Below are 22464 nucleotides of genomic sequence, written 5' to 3' on the forward strand. Positions count from 1 at the left end.
GTGGGCCGGATGGTCACTCTGTCAAACTTCGCGAGGAACCGTCAAACGAGAGTTTTCCGCGGTGGCCACACCATTCTACATTCTCACAGGCAGCGCGTGGGCCGGATGGTCACTCTGTCAAACTTCGCGAGGAACCGTCAAACGAGAGTTTTCCGCGGTGGCCACACCATTCTACATTCTCACAGGCAGCGCGGGAGGGTTTCCTTTCTCTCTCCCCTTCTGCAACAAGTGTTTCAGGGATTCATTCTCCTCAAGCCTCTGGCCCTCCCTGACTCCTGCTCTCGCTTCCTCCTTTGCCTCTCCTGCCCCCTCTCCGCTCTCTCTCCAGAGGCCCTCACTTCTACCTCACAGAAATAAGGGAACCGCTTCACATCCCCCGGGGCAGAGCTCCCAGCTCCCTCACCACATCTGCCCCTGCCTCCCTGGCCCTGGTACCTCAGAGCAGACATCTCTCCTTCCAGGACGCAGCTCACCCCCTCCCTTTTCCGGAAAGTGTCCACCACCATGGCCACCCTGCTCCCCTCCTCACTGAACCGCTGTCTCAGGTGGAAGTCCCCAGGAAGTAGAGGGGAGCCCGTAGGCAGTTCACTGGGGAGCCCTCTCAGGGCCACAGCTGGGGTGGTGGGAGGGGATGCAGGCCCATCCCAGGCTCCGCCACACCCCATGGAAGCCACAGGAAGCTCTGGAACTGGAAGAGCCCAGTGCGCCTCAGCGTTGTCCCACATTGTGGCTAAGGGGGGCCAGACCTTTAAGCCGCCTTATCATCCAGTCACTGGAGGAGGCCTCTCTTGGCAGGAATGGAGGAGGACCCCTGAATTTGGGCAAAGAGACTCTCTTCAGCCCAAGGCGTGTCCTAGAGAGAGGCTCAGATGGGACCCGTCAGCTGCCAGCCGCACCCCCCAAGCTATGGAAACAAGTGTACCCCCTACAACATCCACCGTGCTCCTCTTGATGAGGGAGCAGAAGGCTGGCTGAGGACAAAGCAAAAGGCTGGCACCTTGCAATCTCCCCCTCAGCCCAAGCAGAAGGCTCACCCCCACCATTCCTGGGTGGGACAAATGTGACATTCTTCAGGAATCTCCCAACTACCTTGATGTTAGTGGCTTGCTAAAAGGGAAAGACAGCCTTGATCAACGCGACAAGACCTCTGGTGTCTTACCTTGTAGGCCCTCTTTAGCACATGAAAGCTCTGTTGAAACCTCCCTTTCCCATACCTTGCCCCAACCGCATGGTATACATAACCTGCCATCCCTCACAACCCCAGGCAGCAGCTCTTCCTGCTCACCAGTCCTGTCCCCTGTCCCCGTGCTTTAATAAGCCACCATTTTGTACCAAAGATGTCTCAAGAATTCTTTCTTGGTCATCGGCTCCGGACCTCACCCCACTGAACCTCACGTATATTCTAGAACTTCATCATTCTCTCCATTCCTTCACCCCCGCACACCATCAGACTCCTGAATTTCCCCCTAAACTCACCAACGACCCCACATGGATACCTGCTGGGCATATCGGTTGTCCCCCTCAGGAGGATCCTGTCGCTGCTGACTGCCCCCTCCTGTCCCTCATGCCTTGCACGCTGCCACGTTCTCCTGGTGGTCCTCCCACTCCAGCCACAGCTTCTCATTCTCTTTTGCCCAGACAGGAAGGTCAGTGTCCTTAGGCCCAGCCCCTCCTCTCCCTCGTACTCCCTCCCTGAATGATCCTACCCCTACCCAGGGCATCAGTGACTCTCATCCGTAGTGCCAGGCCTGATTGCTTCTAGAAGCTTCAGACCCCTGTGTCTCCCTGACAGCCTCAGACTGGTTCATGATCTTCCCCAAACCTAGCCCTCCCCCGGGCTTTTACCTGTCCCAGGAAATGACTGCCTTACCCTCCAAACTGGGCAAGTCAGAAACCTAGGACTACGACCATTCCCTCTTTCTTGCTCTCTCCATCCTCCACACCTGATCTATGACCACGTCACGTCACTTCTGCCCCTCACACCCACCCACTCCTGTGGTGGCCCACCTCGTCTCAGAGGCTCATGTCTCCTGCCTGGACCACTGCAGTACCTTCCAGCCCCTTCTCTCCCCACATCCTCTTTCCCCTCATTTAAAAATACGAACCTAGGGGAGCCTGGTTCTCCCTTCAGCTCAGGTCAAGATTTCAGGGTCCTGGGATCGAGTCCTACATTGATCAGGCCCCCTGCTCATTGGAGAGCCTGCTTCTCCCTCTCTCTCTCTGCCTCTCCCCCTGCTTGTGCTCTATCTCTCTCAAATAAATAAATAAAATCTTTTTTTTTTAAAAAAAGAACCTTGGGCACCTGGGTTGCTCAGTTCATTAAGCATCTGCCTTCGGCTCAGGTCATGAGCCCAGGGTCCTGGGATCAAGCCCCACATCAGGCCACCTGCGCAGTGGGGAGCCTGCTTCTCCTTCCTCTCTCCCTCCCCCTGTTTGTGCTCTCTCTGTCTCTCTGCCAAATAGATAAATAAATAAAACCTTGAAAAAGATTAAAAGATAAAAACCTAATTAATTAATCCCCCAAAACTAAAAATACAGACCTGATCATATCACTGCCCCGCTCAAAAAGCATTCTGCTTATTTTAGGAAAAGACCACAAGCTTTAACATGGCCTCTAGGGTTCTGTCTGTTTGTCCCCTGCGTACTCCTCAGCTTCCCTTCACGGAGCAGTATAGCTTAGTGGTTCAGAGCAAACACTCAGGAGCCAGACTGTCTGGATGCAAACCTAAGCTCCACAACATACCAGCTGGAAACTTCTGGGTAATTGACTCCTTCCTCTGTGTCCCCATCTCCTCATCTGGAAAATGGGGATGCTGATAGCAGTAGTGTAACCTCATGGTGTAATTGTAAAGATTATGGAAGATACCAATTTCAAGGGTCTGAGAACAGAGTCTCCCAGAATAAACACTCAGTGAACACTTGCTGGGCCTGTGCCTTACTTGTTTTCCAGGTTTCTGCACTGCAACTACACTAATCTCCCATCGGTTACTGAAATGTCTCATGATCCCTCCGGCCCCAGGACCTTTGCATGTGCTGTACCCTCTCTGCAGTTCTCTCCTCCCCTTTGCTTTAGTCATCTTTTTGAATTCTGCTCAGGTAATCTTTCCTCAGACATCTCCTCTGAATACCCAGCCAGGTCAGCTTTCTTTGTTATACATTGAGACCCACATGTTTCTCTTATCTTAAATTACTGTTTTAGAAGCACATATCCTGATTATTTATTGCCATCTTTTGACTACGATACTATGAACCTCAGTTTCATCTTTGTAGGTTCACCTTTGCAAGCCTAGCACTTAGCAGAGTGCCTTGGACCTGACGAGTATCCAGTAAATACTTGTTGATGAGGCACTACCTGAACAGGCAAACCCCAGAATTCAAACCCCAGCTCTGCCATTTTCTATGAAGTGATCTTGAGCAGGCTGTTCACCTCCGTGTGCTTATCTATAAATTTAGGAGGTTCGTGCTTACCTCAGAGACTCCTTCCCATTATAAAATGAAATGTGTGCAAAATGCCTGGCCCGGAACCGGGTACAGGAACATCAGCGAAGCCTTGCTAGTCTTCATCCCTCAGGCTTGAGGCCGGTCCTGGGTCCTAGGCTAAGAGAGCCTCTGCGGTGGGGCCAGTGGGAACCAGAAGCAGATGTGTCCTGAGGTGTCTCCAGGTGCAGCCAGGTTATCTGGGGGGCAGGACAGCACATGGGACTGGGACCCTTTGGTGTCCCAGAGCTCCAGAGCAGAGTTTCTTCATGACTTCCGCCTGAGTCCCAGCAGGGCCAAGGGAAGGGTACTTTGACCAATTTAAAGCCACAGCATCAGAAGAAGAAGAGCGCCCCCCTCTGGCCAATACAAGAGGGCACCCATCGGAATTAAGCGCAGGCGGCCAGGTGGCGGCCGGCTATGAGGTCCGCCCCTGTGCCTTGTCAGAGAGGATGTTCTTTCCGTGGCCGCCAGCCTCAGAGCAGGGCTTGGTTCATTAAAAGAGTTGACAGATTTCCTTTCTTGGACTTCCCCCTCCCGGGTACCTCTGAGTAAACGAGCAGGTGGATGATAAGTCCACTTATGCTTTTTCTTCTCCTTATACACTTTTTATTTTGAAAGAATTCCTGACGGACAAGAAGTTGCAAAAATAATGTAGAAAGGTCCTATGTGTCCAACCCCTAACTCCCCTCCTCCCCTCCCCCCCCCCCCCCCGCCACGCCTCCGGGGCTGTGGTCACCATGGAGACCAGGAAAGTGATCAGCACCATGCAATTAACTAGACTTACTCGATTTCACCATTTCTTACCTGCACTCCCTTTTTAAATTTTTTGTATGTCTTTGTGTATAATCCCGTGACATTTTATCACATATATAGATCCATACAACCACCACCACAATCAAGACAATTGTTCCATCACCTTGAAAGATAGCCCCCATGCTGCGCCTTCACAGGCTCACCCTCCTTCCCCTTCCCTAATGCCTGGCAACCTTGCCTGCTCTCCATCTCTATAATTATGCCATTTCCAGAACGTTATATAGATGGAATCATAAATTATGCACTCTTTCGAGATTGGCTTTTTGGGCTCGGTGTAATGCCTTTGAGATCCATGTGAGTCCTCCTGCGGAGGCTTGTTATTGTTAGGTAGTATTCCACAGATAGAATTTTAAAGAGGGTCTCCCAGCTGCGGGTGGAAGATGGAGGGAGGAAGACCAATTAGGAAGCTTCTGGGGTCCAGGTAAATATCACAAGTCAGACTTCCCTCTCTGAGGGGCTCCCAGCCTCTGGAACCAGCCTTAGGTGTGTCCGAGTGTGATGCCAACAGGGACGAGGGATTGGGGTCGTTGGAGCGCAGCTGACAATAGGGGGCGCCAGAGGTCTTCTGTCCAGGGGGTGATTCTCCACGGTGACCGCCAGGGAGGGTTCCAGGTCACTTTGGGCGGCTGTGCGCGCCAACCCAGAGAACTCTGGGGTCCTGTCCCCCTCCAAACCCCCGCCCCGAGTTTCAGGGCAGCCTTGAGCTCCAAGACTCGGGGATGAGGAGTAGTGGAGGCCTCGACCCGAGGAAGTGGGCAGGTCTGTTGCGGAGGGAGAGGCTCTGACCCTCCACCAGCCCAGTGCTCCCAGTCACAGGGCGGCTCTGAACTCGGGCCGCTGGGCTGGGCCTTGGCAGCTCAACCCACTTTTTATAATTTCAATCCGGTCCCCGGGCTCCTCGTCTCCTCGTCGTCTGGCGTGCTCGACCCCGCGCGTGCCTGCGGCTGCCTGGGTGCCAAAACGCCCCACAGCCTCCCCCCTGCACGCCCCTCGCTCAAAGCCTTCCCTCTCCATCAACAGCCCTGTGCGCATGCTCCAGCTCCCTGTCTGCTCCTCCAGGCGGTTTTCCCGGTGCCTAATACCCAGTAGGTTCCAAAAGTATGAATTGCCAGCCTCTGTGCGCCCACAGCCTATGTCGCGGGTACTTCCACGGTAGGACCTTCCACCCGCAGCCTGGCCCAATAAATCGATAAATCGTCCTTTGCACATCTGTGTCCCCCCCAGACACTTCTCGGTCATCTCTGAGTCCTGTGAGCCTGACACTCGGAAGGAGCCAAGTCTGACTGAATAAATGAGTGAATGCATCAGTGGACAGATCTTTGAAACCCTCTTCTTGTGACTTGCTTCCAACCTCTTCCCTCTCTGATTACTCCTGGGCGGGAGTTTTGGGGAGTGCCCTCTCCCCGCTGCCTCTAACTGCTGGCATTCTGCCCTCCCCTCTGCCACTCTGGTCCCCTCCCTAGCAAGGCCCCAAGTTCACTCTTCGGCCCAAAGGCCCCAGCCTCTCTCAAACCTTCCTTGTCCTCATCTGTCTTCCCCACTATCTTTCCGGTGAACGGTGAGCTCCATCAGAGCAGGAATCTTGTGGACGGATGGCTCCAACCTCTGACAACTGCGCATGCTCAGTAAATATTTGAGGCACGAATGAATGAATGGGAGACTTTCTCCGTGGGGTGTTGGAACCCTTCAAATTCAACATATCTCAGATTGGGTTCATCATCTCCTCCCTCCCCACAATTTCCTTCTCCAGTCTTTGCTACCTCTCTTCTCCCAACCCTCCAACTTAGAAATCTGATACCCACAGACATCTTTTCCTCTCTTAACACGTCTATCAGCCAGTGCAATGCCCAGATTCTACCTCCTGTCTCTCCAGTCTTCACACCCACCCCAGGCCCTGGTACTTACACCTGGACCTCCTCCATTGCTCCTAACCTGGGTGCCTCACCTCTGCTTTTACTGTTGTCTGCATTGCCACCTGCACAATTCTTCTAAAACATCCATCTCATGATGCCAACCCTCACTTAAGACCCTCATTATAGGGGCACCCGGGTAGCTCAGTGGGTTAAAGCCTCTGCCTTCGGCTCAGGTCATGATCTCAGGGTCCTGGGATCGAGCCCTGCATGGGCTCTCTGCTCGGCAGGGAGCCTGCTTCCTCCTTTCTCTCTCTGCCTGCCTCTCTGCCTACCTGTGATCTCTGTCAAATAAATAAATAAAATCTTTAAAAAACAACCAAAAAAAGACCCTCATTGTATTCCTATCCCCTACAGTTGTGTTTCCCAAAGCATAGACCTACCTCATGCAGTGGGTGGCAGATGACATAATTACTGGAGGTTCAAGGACAAAGGGTACTCAAGGGTGATAATTAATATGGAGTTGCAAAATGAGAAAGTTATTTCTTTACTAATTATTTCTGGCCTTGGTGTCTTTAACACTTCTTTTTGACTTGTTAATCACTTACCAGGGATCAGGACCTAGCCACACTGCCAGCAGATATTAATGACATTGTCTTATTTTTAGTTTATGTATTTTATAGTCACCTAGTGTCTGTGGCAGGTGGAACTGGTTTTTTAGTTATGCTAATAATGACCCATAAAGTAATTTATTTGGGAAAAGATATTGCGAACCATATGTCTATCAAGGACTAACATCCACACGGACCTGTAGCCCTGGGGATAAAAATATATGTTTATAGGGACGCATGGGTGGCTCAGTTGGTTAAGCAGCTGCCTTCGGCTCGGGTCATGATCCCAGCGTCCTGGGATCGAGTCCCATATCGGGCTCCTTGCTCAGCAGGGAGCCTGCTTCTCCCTCTGCCTCTGCCTGCTATTCTGTCTGCCTATGCTCGCTCTCTCTCCCTCTCTCTCTCTGATAAATAAATAAAATCTTAAAAAAATATATGTTTATAAAAAATTAAAAATTTTTAAAAAAAGGACTAACATTCAGAATATATAAAGAACTCTTACTTATCAAAACAAAAAATTGGGGCACCTGGGTAGCTTAGTTGGTTAAGCATCTGATTGTTGATTTTGGCTCAGGTCAAGATCTCAGGGTTGTGAGATCAAGTCCCAGGTTGGCTTCCTCAGCACTGGGTGGGGAGTCTGCTTAACATTCTCTCTTCCTCTCCCTCAGCTCTCCCCACTCCATCTCTAAAAGAAAAAAAAAAAAAGAAAGGAAAAAAAGAAAAAGAAAAAATCAATAGAAATTGAAAATCAAATAGAAAAATGAGCCAAAACTTAACTACTTCATAAAAAGAAGATATACAGGGGCACCTGGGTGGCTCAGTGGGTTAAAGCCTCTGCCTTCGGCTCAGGTCCTGACCCCAGGGTCCTGGGATGGAGCCCCGCATGGGCTCTCTGCTCAGCAGGGAGCCTGCTTCCTCCTCTCTCTCTCCGCCTGCCTCTCTGCCTACTTGTAATCTCTGTCTGTCAAATAAAATAAATAAAATATTTTTTTTTAAAAAGAAGATATATAAGTGGCCAACAAACAGAAGAAAGGACTCAACCATATCAGTCATGAGGGAAATGTGAATTAAAACTACAATCTGATATCCCCGTGCACCCACTAGGACTCAGATGAAGAAGATGCCCAGTATCAAATGTTGGAAAGGATGTGGAACGATTGAAACTCTGATTTGCTGCTGGTAGGCTGTAAACTACCTACTTTGGGACACTGGCCAGATCGACCAAAGCAGAGCATAGGCATACTCCTCTCTGACCCAGGAGCTCAAGCCTCCAGGGTATAATTCCAGCAGAAATGAGTGCCTGCGTTCCCCGGGAGTCATGTACAAGAAGGTTCACAGCAGCTCTATTCGTAACAGCCCCCAAATCGAAAACAGTCTATATGTCAGTAGTAGAAGGGATTCACACATTCGGATACACACACATCATGGAATACTGTACGGGAGTGAGAATGCATAAATTAAACTCTACAAATGTTGAGCCAAACACACAAAAAGGAACAGTCTTCATGGTTCCATTTATGTGAAGTTCAAAAGCAAACTAAACTAATCTCTGCTGTTAAACCTGTAAGAGTGGTTGCCGGTGGGGTGGTGCCTGGGAGGAGGCACAAGGCTGGCCGCTGAGGGCTTGGAATATTCTGGTTTTGACCGGGGTGAACAAATTACTGTTTTTCACGTGAATGAAAATTAATTGATCTGTGTACTCCTTCGTATGTATGTTGCGCCTCCAGAAAAATTACTTAACTTTTTAGAAAGTAAAACATCTAAAGGCAAGCATTAAGGAAATGAAAGTCTGAGGCATGACCAGTTCTCTGGAAGGTGGAGTGAAAATGGCAGCCATTCCGGAGACTCTGCCTTCTAGAATCAAGGCCAAATGGCCGCCCCTGGCTTCTCAGGTCCCACATCATGTTATGGGGCAATTTGGTATGGTGGTTAGGAGCACAGATCTGGGGATCTGATGAATCTGAGTTTGAACCTGAGCTCTTCCACTGGATATGGGACTGGAGACAAGTTACATAACTTCTGTAAGCACCAGCTCCTTCCTCTACAAAAATCACCTAGGAGGGCAATGGGTTTGATCAGTGGGATGAAGTAGTCCAGCACAGGGCCCACGAGGGGGACTTGATAAATAGAGCCACAAGCAGTCACAAGCAGCCACCTGCTGCTCCCTGAGCAAGCCGTGCCGTTTCTCGCCATGTGTCTGTGCATGCTGTTCCCTCTCCCGGAATGCCCTTCCACCTGGTAGATCACACCGCCCATCCTTCGATGCCCGGCTTAAACACCCCCCCCCCCCATGAGATTCCCCCCCCCCCCCCCTTCACCATCTCACCCACGAGCACATATAGTAAATACGGTTGGCTATTCCCGGCAACTGCTTATACAACAGGGCGGAGATACGTAATCGCTGCGTGAAAAAAATGAACAGTTCTCGAAATGGTTCTAACTTCTCTGTGGGTTCCTTCTGCGTGCTCAGAGAATATCGGCCATGTAGTCCTGCCTTAGGGACCTCAGCCACCTCTCAGCCACCATGGAGAACTGGCACCACGAGATGTGTTGTGGTGAGTGGTTATCACCATGACGTCAGCCTCAAAGGTTAGGGATGTCCCCAAGTCATCCCAGTTCCCTTTGCCACCCTATATGGATAGGTCACCCATGACAGTGCCTCCAATGGCTTCTTAACCTCTTGGTGGCCTAACAGGTTCCCCCAGCCGGCACTTGCCGTGTGAAACAGAGACACTTAGTTTTAAACCATCACAGGTCTTCAGCCGAGCAGTAGGAAAAGTGGGACAACCCTGTGAGGTGTGACTTCCCATGTGACCGAGGTCGTGGCTTCCTTGGTGGTTTACTAAATCGGGACATGGCCCCTAGCAAGGCAAGTGCAATAGGACTCCGTTTGAAACCTGTCCAGCCATCCAAGATGTGGCACCAGGCCTCCTGCCTCTTCAGCCCAAGTCCTGTACCCCACACGCTCCCCAAACATGCAGGCCCTCACAGGGCGCTCAGCGGGGAATACTGCGCCTCCCCTTGTCAGAGCGTGGAATGCAACCCAAAGGTACGGTTGCCACCAAGATCCATGCCCATCAGGATATCAGTTGGAGGGCTGCCTGGGTGGCTCTGTCGTTAAGCGTCTGCCTTCAGATCATGATCTCAGGGTCCTGGGATCGAGGCCCTCACTGGGCTCCGTGCTCAGCGGGGAGCCTGCTTCTCCCTCTCCCACTCACCCTGCTTGTGTGCTCTTTCTCTCAAATAAATAAATAACATCTTCAACAAAAAAAAAGCGGGGAAATAGATGGAAAAGACAAGAATCCAGGTCCTCCTGGGTTCTAAGTGGAGACAGATCCCCATGGAAATCCACTGTGGTGAGGAGGGGAGGGGGGAGGGGCACAGGGCACCAGATCCGGGGAGGAGAATTAGAAAAGGCTTCCTGGAAGGAGGTTCATGTTCTGATCGCTGTTCAGTCCACAGAACGTAAGCTCCGTGGAGGCGGGGAACTCACACTTGTCCTCGGCTGTGTCCAAGGCCTGAATGTCTGTGAGAGGATCGGGTAATCACTGAGCCACGTTGTAAGGGATCAGTGGAAGCTGGCCCTTCTGGAGGCATTCTAGGAGGGAGGTACTTTGTGACCCGAGGGCTGGAGGCAGGAGCAGCAGGTCACGGAGGGAAGGCGATATAGCTGGGGTTGGGTCAGAGAGGGACCAGGGCAGGGAGGGTGAGGTGGGCAGAGCAGCAGAGGCTTCCTCCTGATTCTCTAATGAGGACCCCTTCCCCAGCACTTTGTCTACACTTCTTTCACACCCTAAATCCGGCCTCATGGCATACGAATTCATTCATCAGCATTTATTGAGCACCTACTGCATGCCAAGTGTGGTGCCAGAGCAAACTCCTACCATGTGCAACGTGGGCCAGTTTCCAGAGTGATCTCCTGCCCCCATCACAGCTGATCCTCACAGCAAACTTAGAGAAAGGAACCCCTCCTCCAGTCCTTCCTTCCTTCCTTCATTTCCACATTGGACAAGTACACATTGAGCACTTGGTATGTGCCAGGTGCCGGAACGGAAAGCAAGCAGGACCCATGAGGCTCCCCTTACCGGCTGGGCGGGTGCGAAAGAATAAACTCAAACCAACTCACAAGGTGGGCTTAGGTTATATGATACACTCCGTACAAGGGACAACAAACACAGGGATGCGACAGGGAGTGACACGGAGTCACTGGTGGGGCTGCACCAGCTGTGTGGTCCAGGAAGGCCCTCCAAGGAGGTGACATCTGGGAAGTCACCAGCCATGAGTCTGGCAGACCGTGAGCACAGCACATGCAAAAGGGCTGGGGTGGGACAGGTCCTGGGGCATTGGAGAAGCAGAGGAAGGTGCTCAGGATAGCGGGAGAACTAGAATGTTCAATGGGGATAAAGTGAGGCATGGAAAGCATGGAAGTGGAAGACAAGGCCAGCTGCCAAATTATGAAAAGGGGTTGTAGACATTTGGCAACCTCTCACCTCTCTGGCGCCAGTGGGGAGAAAGAACAGAGCTGGCGTTGGCCACCGTGAGGCTGTGCCAGGCAGAAATGACAGACGGAGCAGGGAACAAGTGTCAGGGTTGTTGCACTAGAAGAATCAAAATGGTAGACGACAGAGTAGTCTAGTGAATGGGAGTGTCACTGGGTGGGCGGTTGGAGGTGCCTGCCCAAAAGAAGGGGAGCTGGAAGGATGAGAGGTGTGGTCAGGGTGGAAATCCAGGGACGGTCCTGTTAGCAACGAGGTCGAGCTCTAGGGGGTGACTGGCACAGGCAGGCGGGGGCCTGGCAGAAAGAACCGGGTTCGTGTGCATCTAAAGGAGCCGGGGGCTGAGGGAGGAAGGTGTGCAAGAGACACAGGGGAAACCAGAAGGATGCCCACCTCCCCCTCCTAGCCCTGAGGTGCCTCCTCTTGGGGGCTGCTGGGAAGTCCTCCCCCAGGGCCAGGAGGTGGGGGGTACCCTAGAACCCCAAGGCCCCCAGAAAGGGCTGCAAAGTGGCTGAGAGAGAGGCCTGGACGGAGAGGTGGGCCACGCTGACATCTGGTAGACCTCCCAACTAGCAGAGGTAGAAGAACAAGCCAGATGGGCAGCAAGATGAGGGGAAGAGAAGGATGTGGAAACCTTGCGATGTGGTAGCAGAGGGCGCTGTGGAGGGAGGGAGGGTCCCTCGGAGAGTCAGAGGTTAACTAGTTTTAGCAGGGGTTAAAAGCAGCTTTTCTAGAACTACAGAACCATCTCCCCAAGCCCCGTCCCTCCTTCCCCCACTCTAAGGGAAGGGTTCCCTCCCAGACAGACCTGAGGTTGCACAGACCCAGGTGCAAGTACCTGAAGGGCCCAGTGAGGGCGCCCCCCCCCCCACCCCTGCTCCTTTGCAGATAACCTCCGTGGGCACCAGAGAGGCACTGCCTAACAGCACAGAAACGCTCTTCAACCACAAGGAGGGTTGCTGGGGAACCTGGGGCACCAGATTAGCCACCAGGCCTCCCACAGTCTCCCCACCGCATTTGCTGTGGAGAAAGCAGGTGCCTCCCAGAGGGCCATATCTACCGTATCCGTATATATACAGGTGGGACCTGAGTAACACTACTGTCACTTTCCTCTTGACGTGCTCCCATGGCACGTCCAGCTTGGGGAGGAAGCCAAGAAGAAACGGGCCCTGTGATCCGCCATCTTGTTGTCACAGAACAACAATCCTTACAGTGTCACAGAGGGAAGCTCTGGTGTTTCAGGTCAAAATCTGAAGAAAGCCAAGGTATGAGTCAATCTCAAGGAGGCTTTGACCAACTCAGTGCCTTCACTGTCCATTTCCCAGCACTCACCAGGCAGGAGTCGGGTTAGACACTGGCATCTAAGGGCTAAGGCCCGGTGCTTAAACCCTGGATTTCCCACACTGAGAAGAGATCAATGTGCCAGAGCTTGGGTTGGGGAACACACGGCCGGGGGTGCTGGGTGCCGTGGGAGCCGCAAGGAGGTGCCTCATCTGCTTGGAGGGTCAGAAGCCTAGATACACTTACGGGTTGGAATCTTCATGGCACCTGGGCCAAGGGCCAGCAGGAAGCCTGGATCTGTCATCGTGGTCAGAGGAGACTCAGCCTATGATGGCCAATAATGATAATAATCCTCATAATCCCCACTGGATCTCTAGCAACACACTAGGCATGAGATCCAGTCCACCTCCTCAGGTCACCACCGACAGCTCTGATGGACAGGCCCCATCATGGCACCCACTTCACAGAGGAGCGAGCAGTGCCTGGTCTACAGCTGGTCTGGTCTCCCAGGGACAGACACACCTTCCAACCATTCACTTACCTAGTGAGTGCTTACCCAGCACCTACTCTGGGCCAGACAGCGTTGTAAGTACTGGTCATGCAGCAGAATTCAACACAGATAAAATTCTGTGAGCTCCTGTCTTCCTGGAGCTCATACCCTACTGGGGAGTGAGTTAAGTAATAAAGAAATAAAGGAAACGTGGATTAGAGAGTGGGTGTGCTTTAAGAGGCCAGATCATTGGTCCCTTCTAATCCAATGACCATGAGAACGCTCTGTCCGGTGGAGACTCTTAGCTCAAGAGGTGGGGGCAGCCCCCAGATGTGGCCAAGGTCTCACTGTTCTGAGCTCAGATATGGGGGGCTCGAGCCCTCTGAGCCCATGCTTCTCTGAAGACCTCGAGAACATTGAGTTTCTGGGCCTGCAAGCCATGTGGGGTCAGTCAAAATTCCACCCCTCAGTGCGCCCGGATTGAGAAGCTCCCAGAATTCTGGCCGGCATCCCCCCCCAGCCCATCCACCTGCTAAGCACCGCTGTCCTCCCTGTCTATACTCACTGATACTCACTGGCAGCACAGACCTTGGCTGAGACTGTTGGCACACACCTGCACGTGGTCTTCCTTACAACGTGATAGACTTGGTACTGTCTACATGGCGGCTCAGAGCGCCTAAGATGAATGTCCCTAGAGAACATGAAGGAAGGTGAAGCTTCTAGAAGACCTAGCCTTGGAAGCCTTATCCCAGCACTTCTGCCGTACCCTATGCCACCGTACTCTCTGTCAGGTTGGCTCAGCTTCGAGGACAGAAGGCATAAGAGGCCATTTCTCAAAATGGGCACAGTGCCAAGGAATTTGTGCACATGTTTTAGGACAGTCACACCCAGCGAGGTGTGGGGGCACCAAGTGAACCGGGGAAGGCTGATGGCAGAGTCCACCGGGCTTCCCAAGATCCCAGACTGCCAGGAAAGAGAGAGAAAGCTCTTCATTAAGGCAGTGGGTGTGGTCCTGGAGAGGGGACAGAGAGGACACTAACAAGGTAAAAATTCTGTCCTGTCCCTCATGCACACCCCAAGCTGGACGCACAGAGGACTGGGGACCGCTGCGCTGGGTGGGTGGCTCTGCGTGGCGGGGTGGGGGAGGGGATGGAATCAGCACCTAGCCCCCACCCCGGGGAGGAGAAGGGAAGAAGAGGCCCCTGTCCTCAGAAAGCCTGGACAGGTCACAAGCCAAGCTCCTCAGGGTTTTCGAGAGGAGCGGGTTGGAGAGGATTAAGGACGTCAGATCCCTGCCCAGAGTGTAGCCACCACAGTGAAATTTGGGAAGTGAAACTTTTTCAAGGACAAATTTCTCATTTGTTGTTTGAGGTTAGCTTTCAGTGGTGGCCCTGCTCAGAGCTGCAGACTGAGTCCCAGGGCTGAACGGCCCAGAATCTTGCTTGGGGGAGGTGGGGGTGGGGTGGGGGGGTGTGCTGAGCACAGGCTCCCAGGTGACCCTCCTTGGGGATTCCCAGTGGGGAGAAGGGCGGTGAACTCACGGGGCCTTCTCCTTGAACACCACAGCGGCTGCGGCCCCAAGGGGGCAGGGCAGGGACTCTGGCCTGGGAGTCAGACTAGGTTTCGGTGGCCGCTCCGCCAGGAAAGATCTGTGTGACCTTCAGAAGGCACTTCCCTCTCAAGGGCTCAGTTTCCTCATCCACCAAATGTCAAGTCTGCTATCTTTAGAGGCACTCCCCTCTGCTGACAGCACCCACTGACCGCCCTCTGCAGAGACATGGCTCACCCCCAGACCCTTCTCATCACCCCTACCCAGAGCCCAGACAAACACACAGGAGATGTTCTGAAAGATGAGGTCTCGGATCCAGCCCAGATGCACCTTGACCTCAGGTAGGGTGTCTCCCCAACTGGACCGGACCCCGCCCACCTCACCTCATTCCCAGGGAGGATGGGGAGAGTGTGGATGGTTTGGGAGCGGGGGGGGGGGGGTCAGCATCCCTGTGGGAACCACTGTGCACACTGACCCTCCTTCCTAGGGATCAGGGGCATCTCTCCAAGCATCTCTCCTTACCCCTCAGCATGGCACCCACCAGGCAGGAAACTGAAGATAGGAATGGGAGGGAAGAGATGGAAAAGTCCCAGGCTCGGGCACCCACCCAGCCTCTCCTTACGGCTCAGACATGTCCTAGGGGCTTGTCACAATGCTTATTAATCATGTAGGGTAAATTATGCTACATATTTCTCTTCCTTGCCAGACTGGAAGCTCCGTGAGGGTAGGGACTAGTTCTGACTCACTGCTCTGTTTCCAAAGCTTGGGACTTTAGAAGATGTGCAATAAATAATTTTTAGTGAATGAATGAATGAATACTTTTAAAGTGCTTTTAATCTACTGGGGAAAGACTAGGTACCTACAAATACTATGATAAAAAGCTTTTCATGTCATTCGACATTTATTATTACTATACCAGCAAACCGGGCACCTGGGTGGCTCAGTCAGTTGAGCAGATGACTCTTGGTTTCAGCCCAGGTCACGATCTCAGGGTCCTGGGAATCGAGCTCCAAATTGTGCTCTGTGCTCGGAGCAGAGTCTGCTTTAGATGCTCTCTCCCTCTCCCTCCAGCTCATTGTGCCACCCCCCCAAATAAACAAGTAAATATCTTAAAAAAAAAAAACAACAACAAAAAAAAACAAGGATGCCTGGGTAGCTCAGTTGGTTAAGCCTGAGGCTTTGGCTCAGGTCATGATCCCAGAGTCCTAGGATCGAGTCCTGCATCGGGCTCCCGGCTCAGTGGGGAGCCTGTTTCTCTCTCTGCCTGCCACTCCCCCTGCTTATGTGCCTTTCTCTCTGACAAATAAATAAGTAAAAGCTTTTTTAAAATAAAAATAATAATAATAAAAAATATCAGCTAACATACACTAGGACTAACTCTGCGCCAGGCTAAAGTTGCCAGATTTAGCAAATAAAAATACCAGACACCCAGTTAAATTTGAATTTCAGGTAAACAACAAATAATTTTTTTAGCACAGCTGCATCCCATGCAATACAGGTGTCTTGCATTTTATCTATGCCAGGCCACATCTTCTAACCCTCACACCAGCCCTATGAGAAGGGTATTGCTTTCATGCCCCTTTACAGATGAGGGAACTGAGGCAACAGGATAAGTAACCTATCAGAGGTCACGCCACTGCCAAGTGGCCAAGTCAAGGCAAGATTCCAGGTGGCTGGAGCGTCTGGTCAGCCCGCTAATCACCATGTTCTCTTTCTCCCCACCGGTGCTCCCAAGTGGTAGCCACTGGACTGGGCTCTGAGACCCAACAGGGAAGGGTCGGCTTTGGCTGGGGTGGACAAGACTCTTCCCAGAGGAGGGACAGGAGAGGAGGTGGGACCCAGGGCAGGCAGAGTCTTGCAGGAGGCAGGTCAGGGAGAGAGAGCCGCTCAGACTCCCACCCACCAGCCCATTCCCAGCTGTGACCCCCGTCTCTTGAGCGTTGACTCTGGTGCTCGGGGAAAAGAGGCACAACACAGACTCATGGCCTCTCATCGAAACTCCTGGGTTTTGGAATTCAGAATTTTTCAGGTTTTAGGAAGGAAATTCAGGGCATCGACTGTATATTATGTAGCTTCTGTAGGGGACCTGGGGCAGCATCTTGTACTCAGAGAGGTACATTTTCCACAGCAAAACCTGGAAGCATCCACAGTGGGCAGGATAAATAAGGACTGCAACTCAGTCCGGTGTCCCTTCGGGCCAGGTTCTGCCATCCTGTACGTCTGCCTTTCAGGGATTTGGAGATTTTTGAACTGGGGACAAGGGAGAACGCACCCATCCTCCCCTCCCCCCCCCCCCCCCCCCCCCCCCCCCCCCGCCTAAAAAGCCCCGCCCCCCCCCGACCCCCCCCCCCCCCCCCCCCCCCCCCCCGCCCCACTCCTCCTAGCCTTGCAGAAAAGGCTCTTGTCCCCAGGTTTCCTCTGCCTTCCTTCCAGCCGCCTACGGGGGACCAGGGAGGAGACTGGATGGTTGGCGCGGAGGCGGCTGAAGAGTTTCCAAATAGGAAAACCAGCGGCTGCGGGCCCGGGACGAGGCCGGGCGTTCCCGGGCTGCCTGGGCAGTGAGTCACGGATCGACAGCAGGCAGCGCGCAGGAATGCGGCGGGGGCTGGAGAGGGGGGGCGCCCCGCGGGGGGTGGGCGGCAGGCAGGAGAGTGCAAGCCCCGCGCGGAGCCCCTCAGTGACCAAGCAACACCCTCCCTTCCGATCCCCGGGGGGGCGGAGATCACGCACTTCACTGCGTGACGGGGAGATCGCGCCCCCCTATCCCCACGCGCCGCGCCCCCACCCTACTCGGTCCGCGCTTCCCCTTGGAGAGCCTCCGAAGGGGGTGTGGGAAGAAACAGTACAACTTCTGTTTCTGTTTCTTTGTATTTCATCCTTTTCGTTTTTTTGTTTTTTTTTTTTCCAAATATGTGGCATATTATACGCCTGAGAAAGGTAGATACAAGGGTCTGGAAGAGATATTTGTACACCCACGTGGGTAGGGACATTGTTCAGAATATCCAGAACGTGAAAGCACAGGTGTCCGTGGAGAGAAAAACGGATAAACAAGGTGTGATTTAAGCACGGGGTGGAATATTATTCAGCCTTAAAGGGAAGCTAATTCTGGGGACACCTGGGTGGCTCAGTTCTTAAGCATCTGCTTTCCACCCAAGTCTTGACTCCAGGGTCATTGATATTAGGCTCTCCGCTCTACCGGGAGCCTGCTTCTCCCTCTCTCACGCCCCCTGCTTGTGCTCCCTCTCTGGCTCCCTCTCTCACTCCCTCTTTCGCTCTCTGTCAAATAAATAAATAGTCTTTTAAAAAGCGAGGGTGGGGGGCTGGGGGGACCTCTGCTGCACGATGGGTTTGCTGCATGATGGGTGAACCTTGTAGGTTGTGTGCTAAGTAAAAGTAGTCTGTGACAAATCTCCTAGGATTGCACTTCTAGAAAGTGCCTGGAGTAGGGAGGGCCAGAGAGTGGGTGATTAATTGGCACAGAGCTCTGGCTGAGAAAGGTGGACCCTTTCTGGGTGGGGGCCGCTAGGAATGGCCCTGGCAGTGCAAAGGCACAGGATACCATGGAGCTGGGCACCTCAGAATGGTTACAGTGGTGAATTTCCTGGCATGTGTATTTTACCACAAATTTTTCAGGAAAGAAAAAAAATGGAAAGGTCCAAAAGTCAGTCTTCCCACTCCTGTCTAGCACCCCAAAGCCCTAATGTCCCACCAGTTTTTCTGTGTCCTTCCAGACAGAGGCTGTGCATTTACAAGTGAGTCTACACAACACGTGTATGTATAAATACAAACATGAATAAATCATATCGATGTACACCTTCTCTTTTTTAAGAAGTGTGAACAGCAGCATACTCACACCTTGCTTTTTCCACTTTACACATTTTTGGAGATCTTTCTATATCGATGCTTATGAGTGTCCTCATTTTTTTTTTTTTTAAGATTTTACTTATTTATTTGAGGGAGAGAGAATGCACAAAAGCAGGGAGGAAGGGCCAGGGAGATGGAGAAGCAGGCTCCCCGCCAAGCGGGAGTCAGATGTGGGGCTCAATCTCAGGACCCTGGGATCATAACCTGAGCTGAAAGCAGATGCTTAACCAACTGAACCACCCAGGTGCCCCTCATTTGTTTTCTTAAAAACCCAGGAGCACCTGGGTAGCTCAGTAGGCTAAGTCTTGCAGTCTGCTTTGGGATTCTCTCTCTCTCCTCTCCCTCTGCCTGCCCCCCCCGACCTGCACTTGCTCGCTCTCTCTCTCCAAATAAATAAATAAAATCTTTTTTTTTTAATGGCTTTCCATTAACTCATTTCCATTTAACTCATCCACTGTAAGTATACTAGACAATGATATTTTAGTAGATTCACAGAGTTGTGCAGCTTTGAGTACACTCGGTTTGAGAACGCTTCCATCATCCCTAAAGCTCCTTCGGGTTGCTTGGAGTTGAATCCTCATCCCTACCCCCCACCCCCACTAACCACCCAGCTGCTTCCCGTCATTACGGCTTGCCTTCTCTGGAAATATCATACGAATGGAATCATACACTATGTGGTCATCTGTGTCTGGCTTCTTTCACCGAGCATCTCATCTTTGCGGTTTATCCGTGTCTCAGCCTGTTTAATGAGTTCGATCCTGAGTACTGTTCCATTGTACGGATGCTTCACATTTTGTTCATCCACTCACAAACTGATGAATGGTGGGATGTCCACAGGTTTTTATAGTGTGAATAATGCTGCTACAAGCATTCACATCCAAGTCTTGGTGGTGCCCATGTTTTTACTCCTCCTGGGTAGGATACTTAGGAGAATTGCTGGGTCACGTGGTCAGATTTTGTTTCACTTTTTAAGAAACTTTGAAACTGCTTTCCAAAGCAGGGGCAACATGTTACATTCTCCCCAGCAACATATGAGCGTTCCAATTTCCCCACATCTTCCATGCACTTGTTATGATCTGTCTTTTTGATTATAGCCAAGCCAGAGGGTAGGGAGGGTTGTGGTTTTAATTTGCATTTCCCTAATGGTCAATGAAATGGAGCATTTTCGTGTGCTTATTGGCCATTTGTCTATGTCTATGATTCAAATCTTTTCTCCATTTTTAAACGTAGTTGTCTTCTTATTATTGAGTTATGAGACTTCATTCTTTTTTTTTTTTTTAAGATTTTATTTATTTTTATTTATTTGACAGAGAGAGAGCATGTCCACACGTGCACAAGCAGGGGGGAGCAGGAGAGGGAGAAGCAGGCTCCCCAATGAGCAGGGAACCCGATGTAGAACTCGATCCCAGGACCCTGGGATCATGACCTGAGCTGAAGGCAGATGCTTAGGAGACTGAGCCACTCAGGTGCCCCAAAACGACATTCTTTTTTATAGTTCGGTAGTTGGTCTATTGTATGGATGGACCATAATTAGTTTGTTTCTTATTGAAGTCTCTTTTAAATGTTCATTTTTTTGTATAATTTTACCAAGACATATATAATTTTAAAGTGGGCATACTATATGAGTGTAACAGTATATGTTCCTGACATAAGTAAAGAAACACATTTGGGGGGATGTAGTGTCAAATGACTTTCCTGAGAGAGTATCAATAAACCTTGGTGACCCCTGGCTTGAGCCTTTATCCTTCTGCCGGCCAGTCTCATCCCATCCTTCAGGCCTGTTCCAGCCATCCTAAGCTTTGTAGAAATCTTGTTAAAAACCTAATCTTCTGGCAGCTTGGGTTCCCCCAAAGATGCTGATCATTGTCCCCTAACTGATGGGAGAATTTGTAGCTCAGAAGGCCCCCCCCAAGGGGTATTTGGCACAGTCTGACTTTCCAGGGCTCTGTGGCACAAAGCCTCCCTTAATTTGGGGAGCTTCAGGATGGATGACTTGATGACGTGTTCCTGGGGGGCTCCCTGAGCCCAGCAGGGGAGAGTTCAAAGTCCAAGAGCTTGCTTTGGGGCTGATGCTGCCATCGGCCCCAGGGCTCTGTGCTCCCTCCCCCATTTGGTCCCCCCACACCTGTCTGCCCAGCCTGACGACATGACCTCACAGGCAGGCGAGGTTCAGAGCGCTCCAAGGGATAAGACTCTGCGGGTCGTTTCCTCCCTGCCTGGTTGGTTCCTTCATCTTCATCTTCTTTGCCATCATTGTTGCCACCATTTTTGGCAGAGACCCTTTGTGCCTGGATAAAACGCTTCTTCCTCCCACCAAGCTAGTGAGGTGGAGCATAGTCATTCGTTCCATTTCGCTGAAGAGGAAACAGAGGCTCAGGCCGGTGATGCATGTTGGCCAGAAGGGATAGTGGCAGCATTCACGCACAGGCTGACTCTGGAGCTTGCACCTTTGGTCCATGACCGTCCACGGGAGGGACTTCTGCTGCTGATTTTCCCGATTCTTCCAAACATCTCAGAGATATCTCTGATGAGGGCAGGGTCAGGGGAGGAATTGAGAGGTGAAAATTGAGGGTAACCCCCTAGCCCTGGGCGAGGGCAGCCGCAGAGCAAGGCTATTCAGGGCAGGACACAGGGATAAGGCAGGAAAAGAATGCTGAAGAACCTGAGGGGCCCAGAGCATGGCCCCCTCTGGCCTTTCCCTGGTCCAGCCTCAGGCTCAGACCACAGGGTGGGAGAGAGGAGGTTAAGCCCAGAGTGGCGGGTCGGGGGCATGTCAGGCTTTCTGTACTTTGGGAGGAGAAAGCTAAGCTCTGTAATCACATTTGGGGTTTCCACTTTCCCTGTTTCTCAGTAAGAATTTCTATTGGAGAACTCCAGCCTTGTCTGAGTTGAACCAAAAGAGAAGAGATCTGTGGGAGCCCAGGGCACCCAGGGGATAGGGGAAAACCGGGGGTCAGGATCAGTTCTTGGGAGCTCAGATCTAATATCCCCAATTTTGGCTCCAGAAACATGCCTCCCAAATCTGATCTGTATCTCCTTGACCGGACATTCAAGGCCTCTCCCTCATTCGGCTTCAGCTTTTGCCACTCTTTGCGCTTACCTCCAGGTTTTTGCTCACATCGTTCCCTCAGTCCCGAATGTTCTTTCCTCCCCCCACTCCCCAGCTCTAACATTCAAACCCCAATCATCCTTCAAGGAGGCAACCTCTTCCATGAAGTCTTCCTTGCTTGATCCACTTAACTAGAAATGACATCCCCCTCCTCTGAACTCCCATAGCCCCTGGCTCATACCTTTGGGAGCGCACACTTCACTGTCTGACCAGCAGTAGACATGGACTGGTAGCCCCCGTAGCACTCCTCTTCCTTCTGATCATCACACCCCAATCTCCTCCGCACCTTCAGTCATGTGATCCAGAAGAAGCTGACTACACCCCAGTATCCAGAGAGGGTCCTATGACCCAGCCTAGAGGTCAAACATCCCTTCTTTTCATCCACCCCCATCCCCATCCCCAATCACTACAGAGATAGGTTCAGGGTCAGACCTGGGACCCAGAGTCCGTTCAATCAGGCCTTCTCTGGTGAGACTAGGAGATGGGCCCTGTCCTTTCAGGTGAGAATGATAAACACAGAACCTAGTCCTAGAAGTACGAGCTTCAAGAATGAAGCCATAACAAAGAAAAGCAGACTCAGGCAGATCGCATACAAGGGCTTGGAATCAACCGAGCCTGAAGTTGGAATTTTTTCAGACACGACAACAAAATATTTCTTTTTTGAGTTGGTTCAGTTGGATAACTCAGAGCATGGACTTAAAAAGGTAACCGCTAACCTAGGGGACCAACAAAAAGAGAAAAAAGATTTCAGCTTTGATAAACTTCACTTGGAATTTTGCAGTCAGAACATCTGAAGAGTCAGCGTGAATTTTGGCATACACATCACACACATCATTTCAAAAAATAGCGTTTAAAAAAAAATAGTGTTTCTGGGGTCCTGGGTGGCGCAGTCACTGGAGTGTCCGACTCTTGGTTTCGGCT

Source organism: Mustela nigripes, chromosome 16, assembly GCF_022355385.1.
Source record: "Mustela nigripes isolate SB6536 chromosome 16, MUSNIG.SB6536, whole genome shotgun sequence".
NCBI lineage: Eukaryota > Metazoa > Chordata > Mammalia > Carnivora > Mustelidae > Mustela > Mustela nigripes.